Source organism: Mercenaria mercenaria, chromosome 6, assembly GCF_021730395.1.
Source record: "Mercenaria mercenaria strain notata chromosome 6, MADL_Memer_1, whole genome shotgun sequence".
NCBI classification, from domain to species: domain Eukaryota; kingdom Metazoa; phylum Mollusca; class Bivalvia; order Venerida; family Veneridae; genus Mercenaria; species Mercenaria mercenaria.
This window is the reverse complement of record NC_069366.1, coordinates 2,173,720-2,196,417: the sequence shown is the minus strand read 5'-3', so window position 1 is coordinate 2,196,417 and position 22,698 is coordinate 2,173,720. Positions and strand designations below refer to the sequence as shown.

General features: G+C 35.4%; 1 long non-coding RNA gene across 10 annotated transcripts in view; it reads left to right on the top strand.

The window, feature by feature from the left end:
- The window catches only part of LOC123549840 (uncharacterized), a 49,381-nt gene that overhangs the window by 4,785 nt on the left and 21,898 nt on the right, over positions 1-22,698 (top strand). For 2 of the 10 annotated variants that reach the window (XR_008371230.1, XR_008371229.1), the window contains exons 2-4: positions 6,401-6,497; positions 6,828-7,046; positions 22,086-22,182. This is a non-coding gene — a long non-coding RNA (uncharacterized LOC123549840). The other 8 variants (XR_008371233.1, XR_008371232.1, XR_008371228.1 and 5 more) reach the window with 7 other exon arrangements.

The following is a 22,698-nucleotide window of genomic DNA, read 5'->3' as shown; positions in this document are numbered from 1 at the left end:
CTACTTGCATTGGCATTACCATCATCACCAAAAGGAGTGCTACCTTTACCAAGGTTGATATTCAGTTTCGTTTCTGGTAACGATACCCTCTTCCTGCCCGATGCTGGTGTCCCAAGGAATTCAGCCGGAGTTTTCAAAAATGGCCTGCGCATACCAGAAGATACAGCATGCATTCTGGGTCTAGGGGTGATCAAGTCCCCAGGCCTAGCTAGAGTATTTCCGGTCTTAACATGTGACCAAGCACAAGGCTCTTTTCTAGCCTCAGGCTCCTTATCACTGTCCTGAAGTGGCCATAGTTTATTCTGGGTAAAATCAATTCGACCCAGCTCAGACTCTGTAAATTTCTTACGACACAGCACGGACAAGACTTCCGGGGTTATGTTCCCCGTTGCCTCACGCACCAACAAAATTGCACTGGCAATTTTTGTATTAATTCCAGGTATCATTCTCAATTGCTCAAGGGTAGCAAAATTAATTGAAACCACTTGTGAACTAATACCAGATGTAACTGACTTACCTTCTGGACTCTTTTGTTGTGACATCTTTGATAAAAATCAAAATAACAACAACAAAATCAGAAATAAATTTAATTATTTCAATTCCAGAATGATCCAAAAAAATTCTTTTAAGGATCCTAAAGATTCAACAAAGGTAAACTACAATGCCAACTATAGGGATTTCCGATGGTATAAGTCCCAACAAACTGTCTGGAAATGTCGAATAATTTTTCAATTATTCAACCTATTACACTTAAATAAGTGTTTTGACCTAGAACGTAATCGACTAAATTCAATTACGCCTCACCCGGTCCCTTTTCCAACACAAGTCACAATTGTTTTTAGACTGGCAAGTTGGCCAAGCCTAAAAATAGAAACTTGTTCGGTAGCGATTTATTGGTCGGCGAAATATGGGCTCAAAATGAACCGCTGCCACCAATATTGTAACTGTGGGAAACTTACCAGGTGGAATCAGTCTGTACTTTATGCTAATTGGGACAATAGCCAAATAATATTGTCTAGCAACACCAGCAACGTCTTTTCGTGCTGCCCGCGCCAAGGGAAATCACTCTTGCTGTGTTCCGGGTTCAGGCTATCGCCCCGTAGGCCATACCAGACCGTACGCGAGCACTACAAATTATTGTGAAAATCGTGATTAGTGACACGCTTGAATTCAGTGATCAAACATCAACTTGACTGAAAATAATTTAATTGCTAGAAGTGTATCAAAGATTATATAAATAATGTAGGTGGCACCAGAGGTGTAGTTATTATGAAGGAGTTGATTAATTTTTTCACAACATGCTAGACAAGTAAATGATTCATAGTTTCCTTGAGAAACAAAACTTGAGGACAGTAAGGAAACAAAATGAAAAAAAAGAGAAAAAAGAAAATTTGCAAAGCCTGTATTTATTAAGTAGAAATTTTTAAGCAATATCGGGCCATCATGGCCTCTTGTTCTTATATTTTTGCACTGAATCTAGAAAAATTGACGGGAACGTACAACCCGATATGTCGTACAGAGGTCCTTGAAAATAGCAACAAGGTCCTGGAAAAGTCCTTAAATTTCATAGATAAAAAAAAAAGTGTGGGAACCTTGAAAGGAACCAGCGTGGGAGCCATCTGGTCTAGTTGCATAATGGCTGCCAGGTATTTGAACACTAATTTTTCACTTGGCATGGCAGCAGAGGTCTAAATTGAAGCTAGTTTCTGTTTAAATTTCATTGTGGATGTATTTTTGACATTTTGGTAGGAAAAATGATAGAGCAGGTTGTATTTGGTGAAGTGAAGCTCAATTTTAGTATGAGTAGTACTTCCAGGTCACAGCAGTGTGATTTTGATGTCAGTTTACAGTAAGCAAATGTGACCAGAGAAATCTCTCTTAGAAGATACACGACCCTCTACTTATCTCTTCATTTTGTGACAGAGGTGTATTTGGTAGAACTCAGTTATTTCTGGGGGTTGTCACAAAATAAGATTCATAAGGGTTTGTCAATATTTATTCCATTGTTGGAAGATTATGCAGATACTGATTGGTAGAATTGCAGGGTGTCCTGCAAACAAACAAACACAAGCATAAGCTATAACATAAAATAAAATAAAAGCAAATAAAAGCAAAATCAAAGCAGTTAGCTATAAGCAAATAAAGCTAAATTGCATCATTCTATGGAGAATTTACTTATATATATGAAAATAATGTTTTCTTGTAAAAACAACTGACAGTTTAGAAAACAGCTGAAATGTCATTATTCATGAAAACTGGACAAAAGGGAATTTTAGCCAAGCAATTCATGAACAAGGGACAGGACAATGGACAACCTGGGATTTACCTGAGCTGTAAAATAGCTGTAAGTCTTTTAGAAGGAGAAGAAATGTTGTAGTTGAGAAAACTACATGTTTCCCCTTTCAAGAAAAGCTGTCAATTGCCAAGTATAATTTCAATTACCGCCAAAAACGTGATTTTGTGAGATTTTAGTGTGCAGCCAATCAAAACTTGTTTAACATACACTCTCGCATCAGTGATTTATGTAGTACAATACCAATTCTTTTCACTCACTGTGACAATTTTATATCAGTTTTATCATAACTCTTTAAAATGAGGTAAGGATTTGTTCTCTGAAATGGGTCTAGCTATGTTTGGTAGCTCTTTATAAAAGGTCAGTTTTATATAGAATATATAGGGAAAACTATTTAGCTAATTGTGACCTATAAGAAAATGTGGGCAAAAATTGAGATTTGTCCAGATATTGATATAAATGAACTAGTTTGGTCAGATTTTGGTAAAAATGAGCTTTTCATTGAAATTTTGATGCAAAAATTGATAAAAACCAAAAAAATCACATTTTCACTGTTTTGGGTGTATTTTTTTTAAAAATGCACATTTACACTCTAAATTTTGCCCATCTATACCTTTCAGAGGGGACATTTGGTATATTTCAAAGTGTTAGTGTGTAACTTGCTTGCAATTTATAGTGAAAATTTATGAATTAGGGCAAAAACCAGCACTGGCTAGAAGAACTGGTTAAAAATTATGTCGTGACATCAATTTTAAAGGAAAATTGGCGCAGGGACCCGCGTTAGTGAAAATGCCATAAAACCTTGAAAACTGATTTAATCAAGCTGATACTTGGTATTTTTCATGCAGATATGTTACTGGTACTATACAAATGAAATTGAGACTATTACAGAAAAAAAGATTTTCTTATAGGCCTAACTAAACTAAAGGAACCAGCGTGGGAGCCATCTGGTCTAGTTGCGTAATGGCTGCCAGGTATTTGAACACTAATTTTTCACTTGGCATGGCAACAGAGGTCTAAATTGAAGCTAGTTTCTGTTTAAATTTCATTGTGGATGTATTTTTGACATTTTGGTAGGAAAAATGGGAGAGCAGGTTGTATTTGGTGAAGTGAAGCTCAATTTTAGTATGAGTAGTACTTTCAGGTCACAGCAGTGTGATTTTGATGTCAGTTTACAGTAAGCAAATGTGACCAGAGAAATCTCTCTTAGAGGATACATGACCCCTACTTATCTCTTCATTTTATATCTGTTTTATCATAACTCTTTAAAATGAGGTAAGGATTTGTTCTCTGAAATGGGTCTAGCTATGTTTGGTAGCTCTTTATAAAAGGTCAGTTTTATATAGAATATATAGGGAAAACTATTTAGCTAATTGTGACCTCAAAGAATTTAATTGCCATGGCAACCGGAAGGAAAAACTTTAAAAATCTTCTTGTCCAAAACCACAGGGCCTAGGGCTTTTATATCTGGTGTGTAGCATCATCTGGTGGTCCTCTACCAAAATTGTTCAAATTATCCCCCTAGGATCAAATTTGGCTCCGCCCAAGGGGTCACATGGTTTATATAGACTTATATAGGGAAAATTTTGAAAATCTTCTTGTACAAAACCACATGGCCTAGGCCTTTGATATTTGGTATGTAGCATCATCTAGTGGTCCTCTTCCAAAATTGTTCAAATTATCCCTCCAGGGTCAAATATGGCCCCGCCCCAGGGGTCCCAAGTTTTACATAGGCTTATATATGAAAAAAGTTTAAAAATCTTGTCTGAAACCATACGACCTATGCTTTAGATATTTGGCATGATGCATTGTCTAGTAGTTCTCTACCAAAATTTTTCAAATTATGCCCCTGGGGTTAAAAGAGGCCCTTGCCCTGGGGTCACTTCGTAACTATGACGTGAGTTATATAGGAAAAAATACTTAAACAAATCATTTGATCCTATTTCCAAGACTGTTTAATTATAATTACCTGATGACCCCAAGTAATACGATGTCACTTGACTGTGACCTTGACCTACTGACCAACTTTCTTGTGTTTTTTTTAAGATACAGCCTTGAAATTTTGATGACATACACAGTTTTGCACACCAATCATAAAACAAAGTTTCATTGAGCATGAATGTGCCCTACTGACTTTCTTGATATTGTATCATCAGTTTGATCTTTGAAACATATAGCTCATATTACTCAGGTGAGCGATCCGGGGTCATCATGACTCTCTTGTTTAAATATAAGTATATACAATGTAGTGTCACACAGTGCTTATTATCAGCATTATACACTAAAGTGCTGTCCAACTGAAATATTAAAAGATTTTTATGAATTTGTCAGGACTCCAGATAAGATGCATATTAGCACATTGAAATATAGTTGAATATCTTTACCTTGATATCGGTTAGCTCGATACTTCTGATAGCACGATGTGTTTTAGTTGGTCCCGACTTTTCTCTGTATAGTTTAATGGTATTATTTATCATTAGCTCGATATCATTAGCTCAATTTTCTTTTTAGCTGGAGGGGTTTCACACCTGGTTTCGTCGATATCACAGAGCGTCTAAAATATCGATGTTATTTTAAGGTGTGTAAGTTAACCTATTGTTGTCCGCCGATGTACTAATTATAATCAGGTTAGATTGTGCGTGTGTTTTTGTTATATGTTAGCAAGTTTGCATTTAATTCGCAATAATCAGTCTAAAAGGCATGCAAGTTGGAAAATCTGTTTTCCAGTATAACAATATTTCGATTGAGTAACAATATGCGTATTTAAATGACAAATTTTCGTTATTAAAACCCATTAGAAATGACGTATTTACGTTTTATATTATTTCTTTCCCCTTTTAAACCCACTAAAAGAAGCATGGGATGTAATGACAATATAGACGTCCTACACAGATACAAAATATAGTCCAAGATATACAATATCATTACGTCGAACTTCTGATATGTCAAATTTTTGCAGTCCCTGGAATATCGAGGTAATGGTATTTGACTGTAATGCATATACGCATATCTGATAATTTTCAAGTGTTTAAATACCTATGTGAAATAACAGAAAAGCAGTGATTTTTTTCTAGTGTAAACAACAACTAATTCGTCTGAATGCTTTAATGTGTCAGTCTAGCTAATATTCCCATTGTCGATTAGGTGTTTGCATTAACATATAAGTTTGGAACTGCATTGGTACGGTGGTATATTTTAAAGTGGGGTTGGTTAAAATTATCAACTTCTAGTGCAGTGAAAACAACAAATTGACACTGTTAAAGAAATTAAAAAGTAAACTGTGTTAACACTATGCATATTATAAACCAACAGAAAGTGATCCCTAAAGCATCATTGAAATTACTGGATTGAGTAATTAGTGTATCACCAAAGCATGTGTCTGTTTCCAGGAAAACCCTGGCAGTTTGGAATGAGGGCTTATCAATTCCGGAGATCCCTACAAATTAAATTAAAATGTGCATTATGCATTTAGTGCAAAAGGAACAAGAGCTGTCTGATGGCAGCACGCTCAACTTTTCAAAGGCTTGTCAATAAAATGGATTATATAATAGTACTGTTACAGCTGTGTCACAATAAGGGTCAAAATTATAAAACCTGCTGTAATTTACAAGTACTTACAGTGGCAGTAATTTGTATGCAGTATTAACACATGTGGCGGGGTCAACACCTTGTTATTTACTGTTTCTTTATAATAATTTACTAACCATGTATTGTGCTGATTTCATGGTAGATTACGGTTACCGTAGATGTCGGTAGTTAAATAGTTTTGGGTAATAGAAGTAGCACATGAAATCAGTCAAGTAGAACAATATCATGCGAATCATTCACTTTCCACGCAGAGTTGATAGCTTGAGCAGCAGCTTAGATTTTTTTTAGTTTTTTATTCAAATTACTATTATTCTATTACTATTGATAGAAGGCACCTTGCAGTATGTAGTACAAGGTACAGGTTTGTAGATACTGTATTGAAACAGTAGCTAGCTTGATATTTATCGTTTTAGTGGTGTATTTCGGTTTGAAGTTTTGATGCCATTTGCAATTCGCTCAGCGGTTGTCAGAATAATTATATTTATGCACATGTTCTATAACATTTTAATGTTCTTGTAGCACAGCTGCACAGTAACAGTTCAGAGGGCGATTGTGGGTGTAAGCACAGATGTGAGACAGATACATTGTTGAAGATCACTGATATCATTACATCACTGTAAGTTGTCTTCCTTACTTTTGATATTTCAGTCTTATTTTTTAAGAAATATTGTATGTACTGTTACTACTGTAATATTTCAGAACAGTTATTTATGGCATTGTAACACCAGTTGCAGTTACAAGTATTTGACTGCTCAGAGTATTGTATGAGGTTTATTTATAATTATTTAGGTATGTCAGATGAACTTATATAGCAGTTACTAAGTTATCAGCCTTTTACTCTTATTTTTATCTTTATAAGTCTGAGTATATTTTTGTAGTTTTATTTATATAGATGTATTGATACTTTTTGTGATACAATACCAATACTACAATAGACTGAATACAGATAATATTATAAAACTGAACCGGAGTTGTTGTCCATTACATCACTCATGAGGTCACATTTTGGAGCCCCCAACGACAGGGATTGACAATGCCCTTGGTACTACCAGTTTACTCCTGGATAGAGGATCTCGTAGATGTCACATTAGCAATGAACTTTTTGGAAAATCTACTCACTTTAGTGATGACGACAAACATTATACACCATTTTAAGCAGTGTATAGTAAGTGTACATGAATTAGACATTAACTTTAAAGATTTTATGTCTGGAATCCAGCTAAACGAGGAATTATCAACAGATTAGAGAGGATACAAATGAACTGTAGAGTGTTTATATAGACATTGTCTTAGGAGTGGTGCCAGAATTGATTAGGACAATTTAACCATTTTAAATACATTTTTATTAGATTTTTAAGAAAATAATTTTTAGTTTAAATGTGATGATAGGTTCAACGTTGTGAAATATGTTATTGTGAAGTAGATATATACAGTTTGAGAATATTTGACTGAATTTTTAGCTCACCTGAGCACAAAGTGCTCAGGGTGAGGTATTGTGATCGCTCACCGTCCGGCGTCCGTCCGTCCGTTGTACGTCCGTTGTACGTCCGTCCACACTTTCCTTTAAACAACATCTCCTCCTAAACCAACAGGCCAATTTTGATGAAACTTCACAGGGATGTTCCTTGGATGGCCCCCTTTCAAAATTGTTCAAAGAATTGAATTCCATGCAGAACACTGGTTGCCATGGCAACCGAAAGGAAAAACTTTAAAAATCTTCTTCTCAAAAACCAGAAGCCCTAGAGCTTAGATATTTGGTGTGAAGCATTGCCTAGTGGACCTCTACCAAGTTTGTTCAAATCATGACCCCGGGGTCAAAATTGACCCCGCCCCAGGGGTCACTTGATTTTACATAAGAAAATCTTAAAAAATCTTCTTCTCAAAAACCAGAAGCCTTAGAGCTTAGATATTTGACATGTAGCATTGCCTAGTGGACCTCTACTAAAATTGTTCAAATCATGACCCGAGGTCAATTTTTGACCCCGCCCCAGGGGTCACTTGATTTTACATAGGAAAATCTTCAAAAAATTTCTAAAAATAAACCAGAAGGCCTAGAGCTTAGATATTTCACATGTAGCATTGCCTAGTGGACCTCTACAAAATTTGTTCAAATCATGGCCCCCGGGGTCACAATTGACCCCGCCCCAGGGGTCACTTGATTTTACATAGGAAAATATTTAAAAAATCTTCTTCTCAAAAACCAGAAGCCCTAGAGCTTAGATATTTGACATGTAGCATTGCCTAGTGGACCTCTACTAAAGTTGTTCAAATTATGACCCGGGGGTCAAAATTGACCCCGCCCTAGGGGTCACTTGACTTTACATAGGAAAATCTTCAAAAGTTTTCTAAAAATAAACCAGAAGGCCTAGAGCTTAGATATTTCACATGTAGCATTACCTAGTGGACCTCTACAAAATTTGTTCATATCATGACCCCCTGGGTCAAAATTGACCCTGCCCCAGGGGTCACTTGATTTTACATAGGAAAATCTTCAAAAAATTTCTAAAAATAAACCAGAAGGCCTAGAGACTATTTGACATGTGGCATTGCCTAGTGGACCTCTACAAAATTTGTTCAAACCTTGTCCCCCGGGGTCAAAATTGACTCCGCCCCTAGGGGTCACTTGATTTTACATAGGAAAATCTTAAAAAAAAATTCTAAAAATAAACCAGAAGGCCTAGATCTTAGATATTTGACATGTAGCATTGCCTATTAGACTTTTACAAAGTTTATTCAAATCATGACCCCTGGGGTCAAATTGACCCTGCCCCATGGGGTTACTTGATTGTACATAGAAAAATCTTCAAAATTTTCTAAAAGTAAACCAGAAGAGCTTAGATATTTGACATGTAGCATTGCCTAGTGGACCTCTACAAAAAGTTTTCAAATCTTGTTTTTAAAGTTACTTAAAGAAAATTTCAACTGTATTTTCTCATAATTCTTTTGATTGATTTCTATTATGATCTTTTGATCTTGAAGACTTGTCCTTAAGTGCAATGATAACAGGTGAGCGATATAGGGCCATCATGGCCCTCTTGTTTTACAAGTCAGTGTGTTATAGTAAAACAGGCTGAATTCAGTGAAATGTTTTTGGCAGTTATACATAGGTGAGAGTACAGGTGAAAAAGAATTACAATTTTTTTTGCAGCATTACATTGAGCACTTTTTTTTTTGAGTGTTTAAATATTTAAATGGTGAAAAAGAGACTTTGTGAGTAAGCTTCAGTTAAAATCACAATGTTCACTTGGTGAAGGTGCTTTGTAATATCTCACTGTAAGTTTGCATGAACTTCACTTAAAATTGCTTAATATATTTAACTTTGCTAACAGTAATTGTTCTGACAACCGGGAGTAATATTTGGCGTTACAGTTGCTCTAGTGTCTGGTTGGTACATAAGAGGAAATTCAGTAAGTAATTTAGTTTCAAATTGATTTAAAGCATATAAGGTAAACAGGGTTTAAGTAATTATAGATGTAGGATTGTAAGTAAATTTTCAAGTAGGATTTAAAAAAAAAAAAAAGTACTGACAAGTTCTCTTTCAGAATACAAAGTTACAGATTGTGTGAGACCACCATTTCCATTGAATTTGATGAAACAACAGCTGATAACTGATTGTCAGAACTGCATAGGTTACAGATAATCTACTGAGTAAATAACCGGTCAAGTGGAAATTAGAAACTATATATATACATTTAACAGATACAAAATAGATAATTTGATTTAATAAAGTTACAATTATTCTCAATAGGTAGTACATTTTGTATTAATAATTGATAATAATTTATATATGATATGCTAGTGTGTTAGATCTAGAACAGTTCCAGGTGTTACAGATGACAAGAGTAGAACATCTACAGTTACAGATCAGTTACAGTTCAGTTACAGTTACCAAGTCCAGTTACAGTTAAAGTTACAGTTACCAAGAAGTGCTACAGCCTATACAGTAGCAGATTACAGGTTTATGCATGCTTAGTTTAGATTAGGTTTAGAATATATCTTAAGGAATACACTGTGCTTCCTTTATTAAAGTTGAGCTATTGCATTCACTCACATACCGATAGGTTGAGCTATTGCATTCACTCAAGTGATAAGTTCTGGAAAAGTGAAACAATTATCAAGTTATTTTGGAGGATTTGAATTTCATCACAAATAATAATAATAATTTAGAGAAGAATTTCAACATTTTGTTTAAATATCAGTGCCATTATAACTGATGTCAATACCAAGCAAAGGAGACGCATGAATATAGGGTCGATCCGGATAAATTTGGACGCTTTTCGCAGCTTCGTGTTTGTATGAATTTAATCTCGTATTCGGTATCAGTGTTCCGTAATAATTTCAGCTGCTGTAAGTACCTTACTGTTGTGCTGGGGATTTACCGTATGCCTTTATTTAATTAACGGTCAGAGATAGTGAAATCATGCAGAAATAATATCGACTCTCACATCGGGAAAATTCGGACGAAGGTAGGAATAATTCGGACAAGTAAAAAGCTATATAGGGAAAATTCGGACAGCAATTTGTTTTTTAAAAATATGTTTTACAGCAAATATTAAATGTTTTTTTTTTTTTTTTTTTTTTTCATAAAAATTAAACTGTATACATTACAGTTAAGTGTAGTACTGACTAACAGATATTATCTCAAGATTTAATAACATCACTATTAATATATCACTATGAGACATATGTCTTCGAAAATTTTATACAGGTATCTGATATCCAGTCATTTAAACATATTAAGTTCAATTTCTTTACAGATTATTAGCGGGTATTCTTTCATTGTGTTGACCATATTCTATGTTATTATTGTTTTTCACGTTTGATCTTTTTACTTGAAAATTTCAGTGCATTCTAATTTTCTCTTTTCAATTCATTATGTTTCTTTTTCAGTTCCTTTTCAAATTTTTTAATCTCGTATTCGGTATCAGTGTTCCGTAATAATTTCAGCTGCTGTAAGTACCTTACTGTTGTGCTGGGGATTTACCGTATGCCTTTATTTAATTAACGGTCAGAGATAGTGAAATCATGCAGAAATAATATCGACTCTCACATCGGGAAAATTCGGACGAAGGTAGGAATAATTCGGACAAGTAAAAAGCTTTTTTCACGTTTGATCTTTTTACTTGAAAATTTCAGTGCATTCTAATTTTCTCTTTTCAATTCATTATGTTTCTTTTTCAGTTCCTTTTCAAATTTTTTCTCCTCTGCTTTGACCTTCTTAAAAATGTCCTCGCTTGTCAACAGCTGATGTGTTGTCACCGTTTTTTGCGTTTTGTTAACTTGTTTTGATTTGCGCTGTGCTGGTGGAATAAACATTTCTTCTATTTCTTTTTCGACATTTTGCATCTGAACTAAGGGTTCCACAAGGTTGCATCCATTTTCGTTAACTAAAGGTTGACAGAGTAATTCGCCACACTCGATGAGAGTAACGAGCTGTTCTGGATCGCTAATGTCAAGAACAGAACTTTTCAGAGAATGGCTGCTGTCTTGTAACACCACTGGTTCAAGTGTTCCTGTGTCAGGCAAACCATCTACAACATGTGCCATCGGCTTTTCGGTAATTGACGATGTAACTTCATGTAACGTCATGGCTTCCCTGTGAAAGACAAATCATTTTTGTGATCACAATTGCTTTTGCGTTTTTATTTCAGGCAAATTAAACAATTTTGAAAACTATTCTGATTAATTTGTTATGGTCACACAAATCTATATACAGAATATAACTTACGGATTATGCTTAATTACATTTCTTTCAGTCATATTGATGTTTGTTGTCTGCTTTTACAAAATGAATATTAGTAAAAAAAAAAAGAACAAGTTATATTGATTTTATACTGAACTAAAAAATTCCAAAGCAACAGATAAGAAATAATCCAAACTATAAAGCATAAAGTAACGGATGTTCAAAACATTGTCCAGCATTTTGAGAGCTATGATAGTCAAAATATTCTCTGTTTTCTTGAACCCAGTCTGCCGTCTGCTAATCACTTTCACTATGTTTGGTATGGCAAACATTTCTACAAATAAAATTTGAACTGTTTTGGCTTAATCATAACATTCCGAAAAGTCTGTTTTAATTAATTAGATATTAAAAGGACTGGCCTCCAGATCGTTCGACAACAAAAATATTTTTAGATACCTGGAAATAGATGCTATATTTCTTAAGAAGGCTTTAAAACTTTAAAATTACTGACAAACTGTATGTTACGGAAACACGTGAGAATTTGCTGTTAGATCTAAGATAAAAATCGAAAAGCTCCATGTAAACTGTCTCGATTATAAATATCTGTATTTTGCAGTCAAAAATCACTAATTTCGCCTAGCGCTATTGGTTACTTTATTGCAGCGGCGGTCCGGATTTGATTTCCGGCGCGGTCATCTTTTTTTTCTTGATTTGGAATTTTAAAAATATTTTAGAAACAAAAACTCATATTCTGATGTTCATAATATGACCAAGCTTCAATTTGAAAGAAGATTATTTTTAGCAAAATCTGGAAGTCAATGCCTTAAGTAAACATGAAAGAAATAAACAACTTTACATTTATTCTGTACTATGCCTATGGACGACTTTATACAAATCCTATTGTCAGACCTGTTTTTAGCTCGACTGTTTGAAGAAGAAGTAGAGCTATCCTACTCACCACGGCGTCGGCGTCGGCGTCACACCTTGGGTTAAGTTTTTCGTACCAGTCCACATTTTGACAAAGTCTTTTGAGATAAAGCTTTGAAACTTTCAACACTTGTTTACTATCATCATGGCCAGTTGTAGGCAAGAGCACATAACTCCATCAAGGATTTTGGCTGAATTATGGCCCCTTTTGACTTAGAAATCATGGTTAAGTTTTTCGTACCAGTTCATATTTTGACAAAGTCTTTTGAGATAAAGCTTTGAAACTTTCAACACTTGTTTACCATCACCATGTCCAGTTAGAGGCAAGAGCACATTAACTCCATCAAGGATTTTGGCTGAATTATGGCCCCTTTTGACTTAGAAATCTTGGTTAAGTTTTTCGTACCAGTTCATATTTTTTGTAAAGTGTTTGACATATGGCTTTGAAACTTTTATCACTTGTTTAGTATAATAGTCTCTATCTGTAGGAAAGAGAACATAACTCTGTCATCTATTTTGGCTGAATTATGGCCCTTTTTGGACTTTGAAATTGGTTCTGTTTTCATACAAGTCCATGTTTTGTCAAAGCTATTTGACATATGGCTTTTAAACTTTGAACACTTGTTTATCATTATCATTTCCATCTGTCGGCAAGAGTACATAACTATTTTGACTGAATTATGGCCCTTTTTGGACTTTGAAATTGGCTCATATATTGCCATTTAGTGAAAGACTTATCGAAATCAAAGTAATACAGGAACATTGTTTGTCTAATCTATTTATTTCTTTTGTCTGAATATCCGTGGAAATATTTTGACCCCATTCTTCAATCAATTCTTCGAATAGTCGAGCGCGCTGTCATCAGACAGCTCTTGTTTTTTTGTAAACCTATTTGTCCGCTCAAGATGAAAAGACCTGTGTCCTAGCTTAACCGTTCCAATAAAAAAACGTAGGGTTAACTCGGACATCTCTTTTTTTCCTTTTTATTTAAATAAAACAATAGATTTTGCATTCTAGGTAAAATTAATTGAATAGAGAAACAACAATTGCTCTGCATTACACGAAATTGTACTCTATTTGTTTAAATCTACTACCTAAATTTTTAAGATGAGTGTTCAGGTTTGAATATTCCCGCCTTTAGAAGTTTGTTGTGAACTTGAAAGGAAGCTCAAGTTTTCCCAGAATTCCTTGCTCGTATATTCGGAAAAAACCGCATGCTATATTTAGATTTCTTTTAAACATGAACAAGAAAGGGAAGTAACTAGGGAAGACATGTAGGTCACTATAAGGGAGTGACGTAAAATGCATTTAATGCGATAATGTCCGAAATTTTCCGGATGTCCGAACTTTCACGGATCGACCCTACAGGCTTCATCATACTGAAGCATTGTGAAGATAATTGAAAATACTATAGTCTATATTAAAAAGTTGGAGATTGCGTAACATTCATCGTGCAACGACATTGGCGTTCCTGGGAGCAGTTGAAGTAGAAACATTTAAAGCGTGCAGACTTTGAATTAAAAGATTTGTAGCAGAATATAGAGTGGTAAATGACACTTTGTAATACAAGCAGTTTGTGACAAAAGACACTTTGTGATTAAGGTATTTTTATACAAGAGATACTTGAAATATAGACACTGAATGGTTAGTGCTAGTCAGCAATTACGCAAATAAGTCTTGTAACTTGGTTAAGGAACATTTATCTAGTTAATACAAATAAAACTTGTGAAAACCAAGCGTAAATATTGAAGCAGTTACTCTGACATACTTGAGACTGTGGAAAGAAGTGTGAATATTTTATCATAGTCTGAGCTTCAAATAGACTCTAGCATTAACTCTGCATAAACTTAACTTACTATCAAGTCAAGATGTCGATTGAAGTGACGGAAGAAGAGAAACGACTTATTAAATCGATGAGGGAACTTGGGATCAAACCTAAGGCTGACACAAAGGAGGACTTGGACGATTGGTTGCATAAATACGGCGCATCAGGAGGAATTCCAGTTATGCCAACAGTAACACTGAACACTCAAGTACCAAGAGTGTCTATTTTGTATGGTGATACAGACACTTTAGTTAAAGGTGAAGTTGTTTATGACCAGTGGCGGTACGAAATATCAAGTCTTATGAAGAGCGGCACTTACAAAGCAGATATACTGTTACAAGCAGTAAGACGTTCGTTACGTGGAGAAGCTGTAAGAATACTAATGAGATTAGGAACTGATGTGACAGTAGAAGAAATATTACAGAAATTTTAAAGTGTTTACTGAATTGTAGAAACAAGAGAAAGCTTGCTAGCAAAATTTTATGCTGCCAAACAGACAGAATCAGAAGACATAACTGCATGGTCATGTCAACTAGAAGACATTTTGTGTAAAGCGGCCGAGAAAGGTCTAGTTAAAAAACCAGATATGAACAGTATGTTGAAATCAATGTTATGGACAGGCATGAAAAAAAGATCTTAAAGATATCTGTGGTTAATTTGATAAATTAAGAGTAGAGTTACGAGAAATGGAGCAGGAACATCTAGAACAGAAGTGCAAAACAACAAATATTATCAGTAAAGGAGCAACATGTGCTGAAGAAAACCAGACAAAGAAGGAATTGGAAGATTTGAAAGGGATGATGGCTACTATGTCAGAAAACATCACTGTTATGAGTCACCAGTTACAACAGCATACACCATACAGATATAACAACAGCATACACCGTACAGATATAACAACAGCATACACCGTACAGATATAACAACAGCATACACCGTACAGATATAACAACAGCATACACCGTACAGATATAACAACAGCATACACCGTACAGATATAACAACAGCAGATATATTAGGGGAGGATACAACTATTTATACAGTAGAGGTAGAGGCTACAAAAAAGGATACTCACAGAAAGACGAGAGTCATAACAACAACCAAACACCAACAAATCAACAAAAAACAGCCACAGGCAACAATGGTAATCAACAACAGAGACAACATCAAACAACAAGACGAAATCTAGACAATGTCACATGTTACAGATGCGGTCAGTAAGGTCACTACCAATACCAATGCAATTTAAGAGAAGATTTTTTTAAACTGGGAAGGGCCCAGATGAGGAGACACATGCTGGGCCAACAACAAAAACAAGGAGATAAATTAAAACAATTGTCTCAAAAACAATTTAGTCGGACAAAGCAATGAAGCACAAGTGACTATAAATAACATTCCATCAGATGCATTGATAGATACAGGGTCATGTGTTAGCACAGTGAGTGAAACATTTTACAAAAAGAACTTAGCAAATTTAGTAGGGATGGGAACGAATACTGAAATCAGTATTCGAATATTCGGTTTGCCATATTCGAATATATTCGAATATTCGGTTTGTTTTAATGGAAGCTTTAAATTCTTATTAAGTGATTGGTATATACACAATGTATTCATTTGTTTTAAGCGTGGATCATCGTACGTAACAATGTCAAAAACTGTTTGTTTCGGGTAACCTGATCCTAACTAGCAAAACCTGCCGATCCTAGCGTTTTATTTCACGATTCTGTCAGTATAATCATGAACATATTTAACTAGTTCAGTGTTTTAGCTTCAAAATGATATAAAAACTCAAAACGATTATAATTTAGACCGTCGCAATTTTATCTAGGTCGTCCAATTCAAACACGTGACGCGCTGTTGTATTACCGCCGGCATTTTGAAAATTTTCAATCGGCGTGTAAAAATCGTCGTGTAAAAAGCAAGTAAACCTCCTTCAACATGAACTTATACATCAATCATATGTTATTTCTTGATTTTATTATAAAGTACGTCGAATTTAATTCGAATACGACCGATTGCCGATGAAAACCGATTCTGTGGATGGTCTGAAACGTCGTACAAAATATTGTGAAAAGATCGACAATGTCTACAAGTTTGGTATATTGTTTTCGAAAAAAAAATCTACAACTTGTTGCATAAAACAGGCGCCAATAAAAATGAACAAAAGATAAAAAGATATCACATTTACGCCTGATACAAACTGTTAATCCGTAGCGATGACCCCAGGTAATTATGCATTGCAATTTTCTTGTTAATTGGACATCTTTTGACATGCATCTGACACATTGACGCCTGTTGCAAACTGTTAAACCTTAACGATGGTCCCTGCCAAATATGCATTGCTATTTTCTTGTTAATTGGACATCTTTTGATACACGATAAACCAACATGAAATGGTTTTATTCTGTAGAATTAGCATGCTCATATTGCCCAAAACCAATGATACTTATTTTGAAATTTTTTTACGAAAATTCGAATTTGATTTTCATATTCGAATATTCGACCGATTTTCGAATATTCGAATATTCGAATATTCGTTCCCATCCCTAAAATTTAGAAATACAGCCACTAGATCAGATATTGAAGATTGAATGTGCTAGCGGACAACAATTACCTTACCTGGGATTTATTGAAGTTGAGTTACAATTCAGTGGAATAGATGATACTACCAAACATCACTGTCTTCTGTTAGTAGTTCCAGAAAGCAGTTACAGCGCCAAAGTTCCTTTATTAATCGGTACAAACATACTAAATGAACTCTTGGATATTGCAAAATAAAACATGATGATAGATTCTTACAGTCAGCAAAGCTCCATACACTGTGGTACTTAGCATTTTGATGCATGACAATTTGAGAAAGAGAGTTGAAAAAAAACAAAAGATAGACTAGGAATCGTTAGATCAGCTGAAAGTAATACAGTGCTAGTTAAACCTAACTCCAGATCAACAACTTGAATACAGTCCAGCATGTGCCATGACAGAAGCCTGTGAGTTTTCAGTAATACCATCAGATATCGACATCTCTCCAGTACTCATTAACTATAAGTACAAAGATAACAACATCATAGACATTAATGTTTCAAATGTTACAACTAGGACAGTTGCTATCTCTCCAAAGTCAGTCCTGTGTGAACTACAATCGGTCAAAGTTGATGACAGAATAAACTTGACACTGATGCGGATACCAACATTCTCACAAATTACTATTGAAAATTTTACACTTAGTGAAGCACAAACTAGCAGATTAGAATAGCTCTTCAGGAAACACATTGATATCTTTTCTAAAAATGAAGAAGACATTGGTCACTATACAGGAATTAAACATGAGATACACTTGATGAAGACCCTTCAAACAATGTTACAGACGAATCACACCAGGACAAAGTTAGCCAACAGCTCCTCTCGGCAGGTATAATTCGGAAATCACATTCTCAATATGCTTCCAATGTAGTACTAGTTCGTAAGAAGAGTAACAGTCTCTGAATGTGTCAACTTACAGATTATTGAATTCTAGGACGTTGCGCGATCAGTACGCTTTACCTAGGATTGAGGACATTTTAGACACTCTAAAAGTTGCAAAGTACTATTCTGTAATGGAAATAATATGAAAAGTGGATATCATCAGTTAGAGGGTTTAGAGCAGCACAAAGAAAGAACAGCATTTTGCGTGGGACCGCTTGGATTTTATGAGTACAATTGGTTTATGCAGTTCACCTGCCACATACCAGAGAGTGATGGAAGAATGTCTGGATGACCTAAATATGAAAATCTGTGTAATATTTTTAGATGACCTGATAATTTTCTCAAATTCATTTGAAGAACATCTTGAAAGAATGGAAATGGTATTCCAGCTCCTTCGAGAATGTAACCTGAAACTTGCTCCACAGAAATGTGTTTTCTTACAGTCAGAAGTTAAATATGTTGGATATGTTGTGTCATAAAAAGGAGTTTCTACAGATCCAGGCAAAGTAGAAAAAGTTATACATTGGCCAACACCAAAAAATCCAGAGGAAGTTCAACAATTCGTCGGGTTTGTGGGATTTTACAGGAAATACATAAAAGACTTTACAAAAATTACCAAACCACTGTATGAAGTAATGCCAATGCAAAACCAGAGAAGTGGAAAGAAAATTAAACATACAGAAAATTTTATTTGGGGTGTCCAACAAGAAAAGGCTTTTCAACATCTGAATAAATGTTTAACAACAGCTCCCATACTTGCGTATCCCAACTATTCAGTGCCTTTTGAGCTACATGTAGATGGATTAGGAGCAGTACTGTACCAAAAACAGAATAACATTTTACGTGTAATCAGTTATGCTAGTAGATCACTAACAAAGTCAGAAAGAAACTATCCTACACATAAATTAGAATTTCTAGCCATGAAGTGGGCTATCACAGAAAAATAGCACGATTACTTGTGTGGTAACGCGTTCACAGTCATAACAGACAATAACCCATTGACGTACGTACTCAGTTCAGCAAAACACGATGCAACAGGTCATAGATGGTTAGCATCTTTAGGATCGTATGACTTCAACATACATTAGTATACAAACCCGGCAAACACAATACTGATGCAGATGCTATGTCAAGACTACCAACAGTGAATAAAGATAGTAACAGTGTAGACATAGCAACAGATGTAATTAAAGCAGTCTGTGGACACATTCAAGAACCACCATTGATAGATGAAACAGCATATTCCCCATCAGTCGACATAATGGATGCAGCATATATCCTGGTACTTTGACTACGCAGACTGATACGTAAAGCTCAAAGACATGACAGCATTATATCAATATAGTTCACTGCCTGCCTTAAGAGATAAAATAAGACCAAAAAGGAAACTGGCTGAGAAGAATAAACTTCACACTACTATGTCAAAGAATTATAACCACTTCACAAGAGGAGTCTTGTACAAGGAAGTCACTGAAAAAGATGTGAAAAAACTTCAGCTTGTTATACCAAATGTTTTCAAAGAAGATGTGTTGAAAGGTTGTCACAATGACTTGGGACATCTAGGAAGGGAAAGAACATTTGGATGTTATCAAAGAACGATTTTGGTGGCCAGGTATGACATCAGACACAGAAGAGTGGATAAAAACATGTGAGAGGTGTTTAAAAAGAAAAAGCCCATTAAAGCAGAAAGCTCCACTTGTTAACATAAAAAGCACTTACCCTCTTAAAATGGTGACTATGGATTTTCTGAAACTTGAACCAAGCAAAGGTGGAATTAGTAACGTTTTGGTAATTGCTGACCATTTCACCAAATATGCACAAGCCTTTCCAACCAAAAATCAAATGGCTAAAACAACTGCAGAAACATTTTTCAATAACTTCATTCTACACTACGGATTTCCATCAAAACTGTTTACAGACCAAGGCACAAACTTTGAAAGTCAGCTGATGAAAGAACTTTGTAACATTTCAGGAATTAAGAAACTAAGAACAACTATTTATCATCTGATGTGTAATGGAATCACTGAAAAATTCAACAGAAGCCTGATAGATATGATTGGGACACTAGAAAAGGAAGAAAAACAGGATTGGAAACGTTTTGTAGCACCACTAGTATATGCATACAATGCTATTCCACATTCCAGTACAAGCATCTCACTGTTCGAACTCATGTTTGGAAGGAAAGCAGTGCTCCCAGCTGATCTAATATTTCATACAGATTCCAGCAGTACAGAAACTAATCAGTCTGAATATATTTGTGACTTACAAAAAAGACTTAGAAAGTCATATGAATTAGCAGAAAAGATAGCAGACAAATCAAGATTAAAACAAAAACAACAGTTTGATAAGAAAGCCAAAGCTGCAAGTATCAGGGTAGGAGACAAAGTAATGGTAAAAGTACTAGCATTCGATGGTCCACACAAGCTGGCTGACAAATTTGAAGAACAATTTTACGAGGTGGTTAGACAGCCAAATACAGATATACCAGTGTTTTTGGTCAAGTCACCTGATGGAATTGAGAAAACCCTGCATAGAAATCATTTGTTTCAAGTAGATACTAAGACCAGGCATGCCACAAAACATAAGGAAATAGACATTGTAAAGAAACAAGATATAGTATTACCAGCACCAGAGAATATTGTTTCAGTGACAAGACAAACAAACAGTTCTGAAAATGAAACGGAGTATGATAAAAAAAAGTGAAGTCACGCAAGATGAATCAGAGGAATACATATTAACTATGTTTAAACCAAGTGTGCATGGGGACGCCCACCACACGGTAGAAAGATTCAGTGGAGATGCAAGTAGTTCTGAGAATGAGGAACATGATCATAATAGTAATGATGATGATCAAAGTGAGGAGGAGGGGTCAGAGGATGACTCTGAAGCAGATGGTAGTAGTGAAAATGATGCAGATGATAGTAGTGAAAATGGTGCAGACGGTAGTAGTGAAAATGGTGCAGATGGTAGATTGAATGAGAACAATACTGTTCACCAACCAGAAGGGAATAGACCGCAAGCAGAACCCCCAGATACAGGTCAGATACAAACAAGGAGACCAGAGCGGACCAGGAAATTACCAGCTTGGCTTGAACCATATGTAGTTGGGCAGTTGCAAACAAATCCTAGAATAGTCAATAAGCGTGATTACTTTGTCATTTAATTTTGTTTCAGATGATGTAGTTAAGAACTAGCTTAGATAGAATAGCATTACACTGTACATAGTTTTACTATGAATTTTTTTAATATTAAATAATATTTCATGTACGTAATTATTCAGTATAACAGAAGTTGCAGGATGAAGGAGAATATTAGCATTGTGTTATCTAAGTAAAGTCATATCTTTATTTCAGTATAATTAAGTTAGCTTTGACTTACATTTACTTCATTTGCAGATTATTGGTCAGATTCTGAAAGCAGACATTGGAATATAGTTCAGTGAAATAATAAGAGTTAGTCTATCATATTTTCTGTAAAGATTATTAGAACTAATTTGTGTCATGATGTATTATAGTTTTACAATTAATTTAAATGTCGGGATGCCATTTCCGAGAAGAGAGGAGTATGTGGCGGGGTCAACACCTTGTTATTTACTGTTTGTTTATAATAATTTACTAACCGTGTATTATGGTAATTTCATGGTAGATTATGGTAGATGTCGGTAGTTAAATAGTTTTGGGTAACAGAAGTAGCACATGAAATCAGTCAAGTAGAACAGTATCATGCGAATCGTTCACTTTCCTCGCAGAGTTGATAGCTTGAGCAGCAGCTTAGATTATTTTAGTTTTTATTCAAATTACTATTATTCTATTACTGTTGACAGAAGGCACCTTGCAGTATGAAGTACAATTTTTTTTTTTTTATTTAACGTCACACCGACACATGATAGGTCATATGGGGACTTTCCAGCTTTAATGGTGGAGGAAGACCCCAGGTGCCCCTCCGTGCATTATTTCATCATGAGCGGGCACCTGGGTAGAAGCACCGACCTTCTGTAAGCCAGCTGGATGGCTTCCTCACATGAGGGATTCAACGCCCCGAGTGAGGCTCGGACCCACATTGATGAGGGGCAAGTGATTTGAAGTCAGCAACCTTAACCACTCGGCCACGGAGGCCCCTGATGTAGTACAAGGTACCGGTTTGTAGATATTGTATTGAAACAGTAGCTAGCATGATATTTATCGTTTTAGTGGTGTATTTCGGTTTGAAGTCTAGGTGAAGTTTTGACGCCATTTGCAATTCGCTCAGCGGTTGTCAGAATAATTATATTTGTGCACATGTTCTATAACATTTTAATGTTCTTGTAGCACAGCTGCACAGTAACAGTTCAGAGGGCGTTTGTGGGTGTACGCACAGATGTGAGACAGATACATTGTTGAAGGTCACTGATATCATCACATCACTGTAAGTTGTCTTCCTTACTTTTGATATTTCAGTCTTATTTTTAGCTCACCTGTCACTGTGACAAGGTGAGCTATTGTGACCGCTTGATGTCCGTCGTGCGTAGTATGTCGTCCGTCAACAATTTCTACAAAAATCTTCTTCTTGAAAACCACTGGGCAGAATTACACCAAACTTCACAGGAATGATTCTTGGGTGGCCCCCTTTCAAAATTGTTCAAAGAATTGAATTCCATGCTGAACTCTGGTTGCCATGGCAACCCAAAGGAAAAACTTTAAAAATCTTCTCAAAAACCAGAAGCCCTAGAGCTTAGATATTTGTTGTGAAGCATTGCCTGGTGGACCTCTACCAAATTTGTTCAAATCATGACCCCTGGGTCAAAATTGATCCCGCCCCAGGGGTCACTTGATTTTACATAGGAAAATCTTAAAAAATCTTCTTCTCAAAAACCAGAAGCCCTAGAGCTTAGATATTTGACATGTAGCATTGCCTAGAGGACCTCTACTAAAGTTGTTCAAA